We start from the raw sequence: 12,033 nt of genomic DNA, 5'->3' as shown, positions 1-12,033 counted from the left end.
TCCCCAGTGTTAGAAAGTCAGGGACACAAATTAATAATAATAATAATAATAATAATAATAATAATAATAATAATAATAATAATAATAATAAAGGTAATGCATGAAGGCTTAGTTTGCCTCCAGTACCTCAGGGTGGTTGGTGTGGAGCAACCTTCTTGAGAGCAGCCCTGTGGAGAAGGATGTGGGGGTCCTGATGGATGAAAAACTTAACATGAGCCAGCAGTGTGCCCTTGCGGCTTGGAAGGCAAATGGTATCCTGGGCTCCATCAAAAGAGGGGTGGCCAGCAGGGACAGGGAGGTGATTGTTCCTCTCTTCTCTGCTCTTGTGAGGGCTCATCTGGAGCACTGCGTCCAAGTGTGAAGCCCCCAGTACAAAAAAGACAGGGAGCTGTTGGAGAGCATCCAGAGGAGGGCCACGAAGATGATCAGGGGACTGGAGCACCTCCCCTATGAGGACAGGCTGAAAGAGCTGGGCTTGTTCAGCCTGGAGAAAAGAAGGCTGCGGGGTGACCTCATTGCAGCCTTTCAGTACCTAAAGGGAGCCTACAAACAGGAGGGGAATCAACTCTTTGAAAGGGTAGATAACTGCAGGATGAGGGGAAACAGTTTTAAGTTGAGGGAGGGCAGATTTAGGTTGGATGTCAGGGGGAAGTTCTTTACAGAGAGAGTGGTGAGGTGCTGGAACAGCTGCCCAGAGAGGTTGTGGATGCCCCGTCCCTGGAGGTGTTCAAGGCCAGATTGGATGGGGCCCTGGGCAGCCTGGTCTAGCATTAAATGAGGAGGTTGGTGGCCCTGCATGTGGCAAGGGGGTTGGAGATTCATGATCCTTGAGGTCCCTTCCAACCCTGGCCATTCTGTGATTCTGTGATTCTGTGAAAGGTGGGCTAAATGGTACTGTCCACCTGATTGATTTAACAACAAAATAGTATTTCTTGTTAAGTTCCAAAGGCATTAGTGTGTATTGTCAAAGTTTTGTTCTTTCAGCTGCAGCTCCTGCAAGTACATTGAACTTCTCTTTGGCAAAAGATGAATCTGTGTTTTGCCAGGTGATGGAAATACCTTCTCAATTTGGAGATTCAGATCTCTCAATCCCTTTCCAAAACACATCCAATAGAGTCATTAGTTAGTCTTGATTTCTTTTTCTCCCAGAAGTTAATGTGTTTAAGGCTTTGAGTTGTTCCTCAACAACAAATATCTCAAAGCCATTAATGAAGCATGGGATTCTCATTTTCTATTACAGTTTTCCACAAGCGTACATAACCATTAGATCATTCAATTAACAAACAGGACTAGCAATCTGGATATCACTTTTTTCCTCAAACTGCCAAGGATGTGATGTGTGACTTTGGTCACATCATGCAGGTGACTTCTTCTAACACGGCCTTGGATTTCAGGATGGGTGGTGGTTGTTTGTTGTTTTTTTTTTGTTTTTTGAACTTGATACCCCTTGTGTTTCACTTAGAATTTAAGATCTGAAGACCTAGCATTTTTCAAATTCAGATGCAACCTTTGCTGGCTTGCATCTCAAGCTGACCTACCTGAAACAGCTATTTATGCGGGTTTCAACCTCTTGGTGAAAATCTCTGCTACACAGGGCTGTAAGGTGAAATTCATCTTTGTAGGAGACATTGCAAGCACCCTTCCAGAGGTTGTGTGGTACATGCTATTGATAATATACATCCCAAAATCGCTCTAGTGTTTCCTACAGGATGCCCATGCCATAGAAGCTTCTCCGCCAGGCGACCCTCTTGGGAAATGCTGCAAGGAGGCTGTTGCATCTCTCTGCAACACATGGTTCGGTGTGAATATTTGGCAAAATTTATTCTCTGAAAGAGTGGTGAGGCAGTGGCACAGGCTGCCCGGGGAGGTGGTGGGTTCTCCATCCCAGGAGATGTGTAAGAAATGTGGAGACGTGGCACTTGGGGTCATGGTTTAGTGGGCATGATGGTGATGGGTTGATGGTTGGACTTGGTGATCTTTTCCAACCTTAATCACTCTATAACTCAGTGATACTAATCAAACAAAACTAATAGTTCTTAAGTAAGTGATTGCCGCGGTTAGCTGTTTCAGAGCTGTCCCAGCCACAACCGCAGCTGATCACGAGGTACAAGTTGGGTTTCCCGCTTCTCCTCCGTCCAGGGATCCCCGAGGTAACAGAGCAGCGCGGCAGGTCTCGCGAGAGCGGCTGACGTGCAGTGCCAGGGCAACGGCTCTGCATTCTCTCCTCTTCCTTGCAAAAGCCTCGGGGGGAGAGGAGGAGTCAGGGTGTGCGATTCACGTGGGCCGTTCAGACGAGGAGAAACGGTAAGCCGCCTATTTCCACGTCTACGTAAGGGAGAAGGGTTGTTATCTCGCTGTGAAACGAGTTATTTTCAGGGCAAACCTCAAGCGTACGAGCAAGCAGGCAAGGCAGGATACCTTGCTACATTGGAGCGGGCTTAGCACTTAGCACTTAGCACTTAACAGGTCGTTGCTCTCTGGACACACCGAGGTGCAACCGTGGTCACCACACGGCGGCGAGCTGCTCCTAAAAGGGACGTGGAGACTCGGCCTGAAAGCACGAATGTCCACGCCTTAGTTCAGGTCTCAGGCTGCAGAGAATGCCTGGCCCCGTCACTGCTTCAGCAGGCAGCAGGGATACCTCCTGTGTGCGGTGTGAGCAGGTGGGCGATCTGCTCACATGGTGCTGGAGCTTAAGGAGGAAGTAGAAAGGCTGAGCAGCATTATCTCAGGTTGTGGATGCCCCGTCCCTGGAGGCATTCAAGGCCAGGCTGGGCAGCCTGGTCTGGTGATCCTGCACACAGCAGGGGGGTTGAAACTAGATGGTCATCGTGGTCCTTTTCAACCTAGGCCGTTCTGTGATTCTATAAAATAAAAAGTATCTCATTAGACAAAGACAGGATTTTGAGTGTATAAAACTAAACTATGGGCTAAATTTTGCTCTGAGATATGGGAATGAGGCTTTCTGTGAACAAGAAAGAGGAAAATTTGGCTGTAAAATAAATACCAACATTTCTTTTGACAAGTAAAAATATATATATATATATATTTTAACTGAATGCTTGACCTGTAATCTTCTACTTTGAAATGCCCAGAAAAATCAACAGAAATGTAATATAATGAACATCAGTTCAAAGTTTATTGGAATAGCACTGATGCTATGAGGTTAGAGAGGACTCCTTGGAGAACTCATTTGATAAGTCGCTTCAGATTTACTGTTTGACTAGCAAGTCTCTAATGACGTTGCCTTCTCTAGCACTGTACCATTAATCATGAGATGAAGGATTTTTCCTAGCTGCATGTTTATCCTTCCATAAAATTCTGAGACTCTTTCGTTCAAAATAATATGGCTTCAGGTTTTATCTTGCAGTCTAGAAGCTGTGTGAGGGGGGTGGGAAATTCACATTTCTCCTGAATTCTCTTTTCCTCTAGTTTTCCTTTTTACCCTGTTAAAAGCAGAAGTTTTTTATTTTATATATTTGCTAAGTGGGAGATAACTAACTGTAATGAAAGAGACTCATTAGAACCGGTTCACTCATTCCAATTCCAAGGCAAAACTGTTTCTTTGCAGTATGTTTTCCCATGCTTCTGTGCAGTTGATAGATAACACAGCGGCTGTGTTCTGTTGGGACCGCTCACTTGCCATAAGTTTTTGCTGTTAAACATCTGAGATAAAGATATAAGATTTTATTTTTCTTTAATTATATTGAATATATGTGAATTTAAATAAACCTCTTTAATAAAGTCACACCAGAACTTAAGAGAATCAAAAAGCATTTTGTAGTTTAACCTGAGAATAGCAAAAAGTTTTTATGTGATATAGGAACAAAATAAAGACATCAAAATTGTTCAGTGTTTATGAGAGAGGAGCACAGAGAGATGGTAACTCTGACTTCTTTTTCTCACCCCATGACAAAGACAGGATCTACGATGGATGCTCCAAAACTAATGCCTCCTGTTTTTTGATGTTTTCCCATGATGTCAGAGGCAGATGTTGGTGATATGGCAGTAGAGGCTGAACCATCCCACCAATATTCCATTACATTTGTTGCCATGTGACAAATCACAGCAGAGGGCCAGTCTGACAAAATGGCATCTGACATGGAAGTGCATATGTGTGTCACTGAATTCCTCCATGTGGAAAAAAATGGCATGCATTGACATTCATTGGCACTTGCTGCACATTTCTGGAGAGCAAACAGTGGATGTGAGCACAGTGAGGCAGTTAGTGGTGCATTTCAGCAGTAGCGACAGTGAGTCACCTCTGGTGCAGATTTTTAGGAGCGTGGCATGCAGTCTCTTGTTCATCACTGGCAAAAATGCATAGCTAATGGTGGTGACTGTGTTGAAAAACAGTGTTTTGTTTTGTAGTTGAGAATTTGCTCTGTCAAGTTATGTTGTGCTCTTTGTATCTGTTGTCATTTCCATGGAAATAGATAGAAAGCATTACTTTCAGAATAACCTATGAATATGTTGTATTTACAAGAATGCAACCTACTGTAAGTGTCTCTAAACAGTTATCCTGTTTTCTTTTCTTTATTCTCTTCCCTTCTACTACTTAGCTACTTAGCATTCATCTGTCTGCTAAGGTGAGATAGTTACTTGACTTCTTCTGGTCACAATGGCCAGGATGGCTACCAATGGCCACTTCACCCATGAGACTTTTTTATAAGCAACAGATGTAAGGGGAGCACATTTCCTAGTTGGCTCCCTTAGTACCTGTACCAAGAAGTAATCATCAAGGTGTTGTAGGAATCTGCTGGAGCTGTTTGTATCAGCTGTATATATTCCCCATTAATGTCTGGCAAGTTGAAGTGACTCATAAGGAGAGAGGCAGCTGATCTAGAGGGTATCTATTAGTTCCAGTCATCATCAGTGTCATTGTCCTGACTAAGTGCCCATAGCACTCTTCCACAACATCCCCCTTATTTGCTAGTCCTTTAATCTTTACCTAGAGGCTGCCAACTGTGCCATCTCTGTACAGTCCAGCCCCACTCTCTTTCCCCCCCATCTCACCTACCCTGCCTGTCCCTGCAGAAAGGCCCAGAATTGCGACACACCACTCAAAGGTCTCTACCCACCAGGTTTCACTGATGTCAGTGATGTTGTGGCTCTGGGACTGAGCCAAGGCTTGTGGCTCTCTCTTGCTTCTCAGTGCATGTTGCACGCCTTGGTGTAGCAACATTCCATATGTGCTTAACCATAGCCAGTACCTGCTGGAGCAGACTGCAGGATCTCTAGCATATACTCCCTCAAATTCCAGCATATCATCCCATAGCTCATCACTGGAGAGTCTGGTTTTTATCTCTGTTACCTCTTCAAATCTTGTTTAGCCTATATCAATCAACCTCTCTAAGTCCTGCACAAAAATCTCTTTCCTCTTCTGAGAAAGGTATATACCATTAGGCATCAGCAGGCCTAGTGTTCTGTAGATCATCCTATGATGAGGAAACCCAAAATTCTGCTGGTGACAACAGCTTTGGAGCCACGTGTGGATCATTTGGTAGCAGGGAACAACGCTGACAGGCACAGGCAGAACCAGAAAGATAGAAGAGTAACCTGTCTCCCTGAGGCCCTGAAGTCCCATTTGAATTCTCTTCTATTTACTACCTTGTGACTTCTGACATTAAAAACCAATAATGGATAATAATCAGAGGGCCATTACCAGGATAGTGAGGTTTACAGTCACATTTCTGGTGAAGGGGATCTTTCATTTCTTGTGCTGTGGCCAGCTGACACATCTGTCTCAGGGACTGCAGGACACGACTCCACAAGTCCATCTCCTTCTTCGACTCCATGCTTCTTCTCTGCCTGCCCAGCTCTGTCCCCAGTCTGAGCGTTTTGACTGCCCTGAGTGCCAGTCTTGATCTGGTGCTCCTCAGGACTGCCTCTGTCCATGTGGGCAATGGCTGCAGTCCCTGCTGGCCCCTCACAGTGTATCAGCTGTCTGAGTGCTGCTGTCTCTCAGTGGGTCTCTGCTCCCACTTGGTTAGTTTTCACACCACTGGATCTTGATATTTTGATGGCAGAATGAATGTTCTGGCTATTATAATCTATGCCTACATGTTATGTGTTTCAACATAATTGCAGATTCTTTGACATGTCAGTGCAAGTCTCAACAAGGAGGGTTTCTTATACCTTCATGCTGAAGGGAGGAAATGGTACTGTTATTATAGGAGCTGGTTCTGTTACATCCAGGTGATCAGTACATCATCAGCTGCATCATGGCTTTCTTCAGAGTTGCAAAATATCTTCCAATCTGAAAAGCACAGATAGTTTTTTTTGTTGTTTTTGTTTGTTTGTTTGTTTGCTGTAGTGTTAATTCCTGCATCTTTGCAATAATTTCTGCAGTCTTTATGACATATGTTTGCCATTTTTGTCTGTGGTTTATCTGCAGTATACTTTCTGTAACGTCACTGAGCTAAAGTCAGGGTTAAGGAGCTGAATATTTTTAATGTGATAAGACAGCTGTTCTCTCTTTGATAGAAATTGTTTATCCAGGAAGCAGATGTGTGGGGTATTTTATTATTCAGAATTTGATTTCCATGGCAAATGGTTCTGCATTATCACTACTGAGAATTTTCATATATTTTTAACTGAAAGTTATCCTGATCATTTGTTCATCTTCCTTTTGAAAATCAGTCCAATATATCCTGCAGGACTTGTGAGATGGTATTATTATGTCTTTTCACATTAAGAGCACCTGGGAAAGATAAATTCCTGGCACAAGTTCAATCGGAATCTGTGCTTATGGGAATCTTACTTTCCATATGAATCAACTAGCAACAGAATTGTTGTTAATTAAAGGAACTGGAATCTTCCAAAGCTGGAGTTCTTTTTACTTTTCTGAACCATTAAATGATGCAGGTATTGGCTGTGGATTTGTCAAATGCTTTTGCTGAAGAACAAGAATTTCTACTTTTTGTGAGGCTTTCCCTTTTCAAAAAAAAAAAAAAAGCATTTGGGGCATCATTTCACAGTTTAAACTTCGAACCAGTGCAAGCAAACACCAGTTTATCTACAATTTTCAACAATCCCTCCCACTCCCATGCCTTTTTTTCTGCTGACACACATGTTTTCATATCCAACCACTGAAGTAGTTAAAATTAACCAGGCAAAGCCAAGCGAGTAAGTGAATAAAGGTTAATTGTGACCCAGATTAAATCTCTGATCCTTTTCAGCACATAACTCAATGTACACTCCTATCAGTTGACAGGATAAGGCATATCTGACAGAGGAGTCTGACAAGTAGCAGGATTGGTTCTTTCAGCCACAGCGCTTTCTGCTTATGACATTACAGCATTAAAGCATAACCTCTGAGGGATTTGTTTCACTTTCTGTCTTGGTCTAATTTTATTGCTATAATGTTTTACGCCCATATCACAAAAAGTATCTCTATAAATGGTTATAAATGTGACTGTTAACTTGCTCCTCTAGGAAGTGAGTTATAAAGCTATAATAATGTGCATCTATTAGACCATTAAAACCGGAGCTGACAGAGGGATAGAGGAGGATACTAGGTCCCCATGTTATTTTTTTGTCTAAGAGAGGAAACTGTTAATGATTTCACTAAGCAAAAAATTACATTATGAGCTTCACCCTCCATCAAGCAATTCTCCTAGTAAATATTTTTTTTGTATATGGGATTCTCTTGGCCATCATGGATCTCAATTGTCAGCAATCTTACTTCTGCTTGTGCCCACCCTTCCACAGCCCTCTGTGTTGTGCTGACCTCAGCATTTGTGTGGGGCATTCAGGAAAGCAGATTAGAGAGCTGATCCAGTATAAAAATAACCTGCCCAAGAAGACCCCGCAGGCTGGACCAGTTCGCCAGTTTAATTTGCACTGTTCAAAAAATCAGTGTATCTGGCACAGCTCAGAGTGTAGTGACTGTTTAAGATAACCCTATTGCTGAAACATTTGTCTTTAAACTACATCCTTATATCTACAGTTCCTTCACTATGTTAGTATATCTCACTTTACATGTACATGATCAATGGAGTAAATCTCTGCCTGGTTTTATTAACATGAGCATTTGTGAAAAGGTTACCAGTTATCTAATGACTTTTATCAAGTGGCTGGAATCAGGATAGCATAAACATATAGGAGTTAAATCATCTAAGACCTGGATTTTCAAGAGTAAAGAGCACCTCCTACAACTCCAACACTTCAAGAACCTCAGTTTGATTCCCAGTGACCATCTTGACTGCAGAATAGACTTGTTGCCTTTTGGTATCTCACTTTGCTATGCAGGCAGCCTGTTGTGCAGGACTAGTTTTCTTATCAAGGGTAGAAGGTTTTTTTTCAGGGTGGTCTCAGTTATATTGCTAAGGGAGGATAACTGGTCTGATTTTCTTCATCTAGGGCAATTCTGTTTCAGTAAAAGCAAAATTCTGTGATAGAGTTACAGCCTCTGTGGATCAAGAAAGGATAACTGATGTTGTCTACTTGGTCTTCACCACATCCTTGTCTCTAAATTGGAGAGAAATGAATTTGAAAGATTGACAAGACAGTGGATAATGAATTGGATGGATGGCTGCAGCCAAAGGTTTGTGGTCAAAAGCTCTATGTCCAGATGGAGGTCAGTGATGAGTAGTATCCCCCAGGAATCTGTCTAGGAAACACCTTCATTAATGACCTGGAAATTGGGATCGAGTGCACCCTCAGCAAGTTTGCTGATTACACCAAGCTGAGTGGTGCAGTTGATACAACAGAAGGAAGGGATGTCATCCAAAAGGACCTGGATATGGATAAGCTTGAGAAATAGGCCCAGGAGTACCTAAAGAGATAAAACAAGACCAAATGCAGGGTGTTGCACTTGGGTTGGGACAATCTCAGATATGTGTACTGACTGGGAGAAGAACTCCTTGAGGGCAGCCCTGCAGGGAAGGACATGGGAGTCCTGTTGGACAAAAAAAAAAAGGATGTGAGCCAGCAGGGTGTGCTCACAGCCCTAAAGGCCAATTGTATCCTGGGCTCCATGAAAAGAAGGATGGCCAGCAGAGCGAGGGAGGTGATTGTCCCACTCTAATCTGGACTTGTGAGGCTCCATCTGGATGCTGTCATCCAGGCCTGTGGCCCGCAGAACAAGAAGGATGCAGAGCTATTGAAGCAGGTCCAAAGGAGAGCCACTAAGATTACCAGAGGGCTGGAGCACCTCTCTTAAGAAAAGAGGCTGAGGGAGCTGAACCTGTGTCAGCCTTGAGAGGGAGGCCTCGTTGAAGCCTTCCAACAATTGAGGGAAGCTTATAAATAAGAGGGGGTCTGATTTTTTACATGATCTGATAGTGATAGGACAAGGTGAAATGGCTTTGAACTAAAAGAGGGGATATTTAGGTTAGATGTCAGGGGGGAAATTTTTCACTGAGAGGTTTGTGAGGCACTGCCACAGATTGCCCAAAGCAGTTGTAGATACTCCATCCCTGGAGGTATTCAAGGTCTGGTTGGATGGGGCATGGACAGCCTGATCTAGTGAGTTGCAGCCATTTCCAAAGCAGGGAACTTGGAGCTAGATGATCTTTGAGGTATCTCCCACTAGAAGCCATTCTGTGATTCACCTCAAAATTTCCCACTTGGATCTCTTTTAGAGAGTAATGTCCTTCTCTGTATTTGAGGGAAAGCAGACCACTTTTGATCTCTGTATTAGCTTTCAGTAAGTCATAGCTCATTTAATTTTCTCCTAACGGTGCTTAACTGTCAGTCTTCTTTCATGCTGTAAATCTGTAGTCTAGTGAAATATATCTGTCTTGCTTTGACCAGTAGTTTGTCCCACTGTCCTCCTCTCTTTTCCCCATGGAGAAGTGCTCATCTTGATCTTTTACAGTGTTTTCTGTAGTGTTTCACATTTCATGCCAAGAGGCTTAGATAATGCATTCAGACAAGTAATCCGCATTTGGAAAGAAAGAAAAAAAAAAGCTATAAAATAATGTCAGTTCTGTAAATAGGCTTCATACTGTGCTCTGATGATTATTCCCTGATACCTGTACTGCATTTCTACAACTCTTAATGTCTCTGCTTTTATGTAGGTACCACCTACCATTCCTCTTCCTTGACAGCATCTCTCCTGCTTTCTTGTAGAAATATTTTTGGTTAAACCAGGCAACCAAAGTAACCACAAACTTTGTCTGAGTTACTAAATGCAGTCAGTATCTTCAGATAGGTATGAGCTAGAACACAGGTATCAGCAATGTAGGGCAAGAAGAAATTTCAGCAGAAATTCTTTAATAGAATATGACAGTAGTGACGGTAACTGGGGCAGGGCACTCAGCTAGGACTCAGTGTAATTTGAAGGCTGGCTCCTGCAGCTCACTTCCACAGCACAGGGCATAGCTGACCTCATAGACTCCAGGCCCCCAAAGCTTGCTGAGAGATGTGTAATGCAGCTCCATGTCAGCAGTTGTGCTTGAACTGCTTGCAGACTTCAGGTGACAGACGTTTGTCAACCCTCTTCTGATGTGAGCCAGTGATTTTTTTGGTGTTGATGATGTTCTTGGAAGCTACACTAATTTCTTTTTTTTGTAAATCATCTTTGCCTTGTCTTTTTGTGTATGACAAATTTAGTTTTGAAATGTGATTTTTTTTTTGTCAGAATACATTTAAAGACTTTTCAGTTATGTGATATTGATAGAAACTATAATAAAGAAATAAAATTTGTGGGTATGAAGAAAAGCATGTCAAAAGAGTATATTGTATTTATCTAAACATAGAAGTTGTAAGTTTGGATGAGATCTCTGAAGTTCATTTAGTCCAAGTGCCTGTCTCAAAGCAGGGTAAATCTGGACTAGGTTTCTTAGGACCATGCACAGTTTGAGAGTCTCCAGGGATGGAACCCCAGCTTCTCTGGGCAACATTTGTGTTTGACTACCTCACAATTTAAAAAAAAAAAGTCGTCTTATGTTTAAGTTAAATTTCCTGTATTTTGTGTCTGTTGCCACTTGTCCTGTCAGTGACCGCCACTGGGAGGAGTCTGACTCTGATTTCTTTATGCCATCCATCAGATATTTGCCATCAGATATATACACATATTTATAAGATTCCCCTGAGCCTTCTCTGCTCTGGAATCTCGCAGCCTCTCCTTGTCTGTCTGATATCCTCATCCCTTGATCATCTTGAGAGGTGGACCATCTCCAGCATGTCCATATCTCTGTCCTATTGAGGAGTCTAAAACTGGACATGAAACTCCAAATGCGTCTCTTGTGCTGAGCAGAGGTGGCAAAAAGCCTACTTCAGTCCTCTGGCAAGAACTTTCCTAATGCAACTCAGGGTGCTGTTGACTTTCTTTGCCGCATGAGTACATTGCTGACCCATGGACAATTTTTTGTTCAGTGAGACTCCTGTGTCCTTTTCTGTAAAGCTTGTCAGTCCCTAGCAAATGTCAGTGCTGGTCCCAGTGCAGGGCCTTGGCCTTCCCTTTGCTGAACTTGATAAGATTCCTCTTTGCCCACTGTCCCAACCTTCTCAGCTCCTTGTGATTTCCAGCACCACTGCTTGCTGCAGCAGCCAATCCTCCTAGTTTTGTATCATTTACAGACCTGCTGAGAATACGCTCAGTCTTGTCACCTCAAGTAAAGCAGTACTGCTCCCATGTTGGTTTAACTGGTGCACCACTGCTGCCTACAGCTGGTTACAACCATTTGAGCCTGACTGTTCAGCCAGTCATCAGTCCATTTCACCATCTACTTGTCTAGTCTATATTATATCAGTTTGTGCATTAGGAATTAGAGGGGATGGTGTCAGAAGCTCTACTGTAGTCAAGGCAGGAAGGAATTAACGTGGTTTTCTGGGTAGGGGAAAGTTATTACAGGAGTTAGACAAGGAGCAGGAGGTTGGATTAGATGAATTCCCAAGGTCTCTTCTAATCTGAATTATTCTGTAATTTCAGCTGGAGTTTATGTTCTATAGCATGCTGCAAGTGACACAATAAGAGGATTAATGTGCAGACAGATTCCTTTTGGGGGGGTTGTTACAGAGTTACTCACAGTAGGACTGATGAAGGCCAACAGCAGAAGTATGCAGAAAGACCTCTTGATATTG

General features: G+C 42.9%; 1 long non-coding RNA gene across 3 annotated transcripts in view; it reads left to right on the top strand.

The window, feature by feature from the left end:
- Positions 1–82: 82 nt before the first annotated feature.
- LOC116226422 (uncharacterized) overlaps positions 83–12,033 on the top strand; it is a 135,905-nt gene continuing 123,954 nt past the window's right edge. For all 3 annotated transcript variants that reach the window (XR_016465006.1, XR_016465005.1, XR_004166313.2), the window contains exon 1: positions 83–2,304. This is a non-coding gene — a long non-coding RNA (uncharacterized LOC116226422). The remainder of the gene's footprint in view (positions 2,305–12,033) is intronic.

The sequence above is a fragment of the Phasianus colchicus genome, chromosome 3, assembly GCF_987193195.1.
Source record: "Phasianus colchicus chromosome 3, bPhaCol1.hap1.1, whole genome shotgun sequence".
NCBI lineage: Eukaryota > Metazoa > Chordata > Aves > Galliformes > Phasianidae > Phasianus > Phasianus colchicus.
The sequence above is the reverse complement of the archived record's forward strand: the minus strand, read 5'-3'. Positions and strand labels throughout refer to the sequence as shown.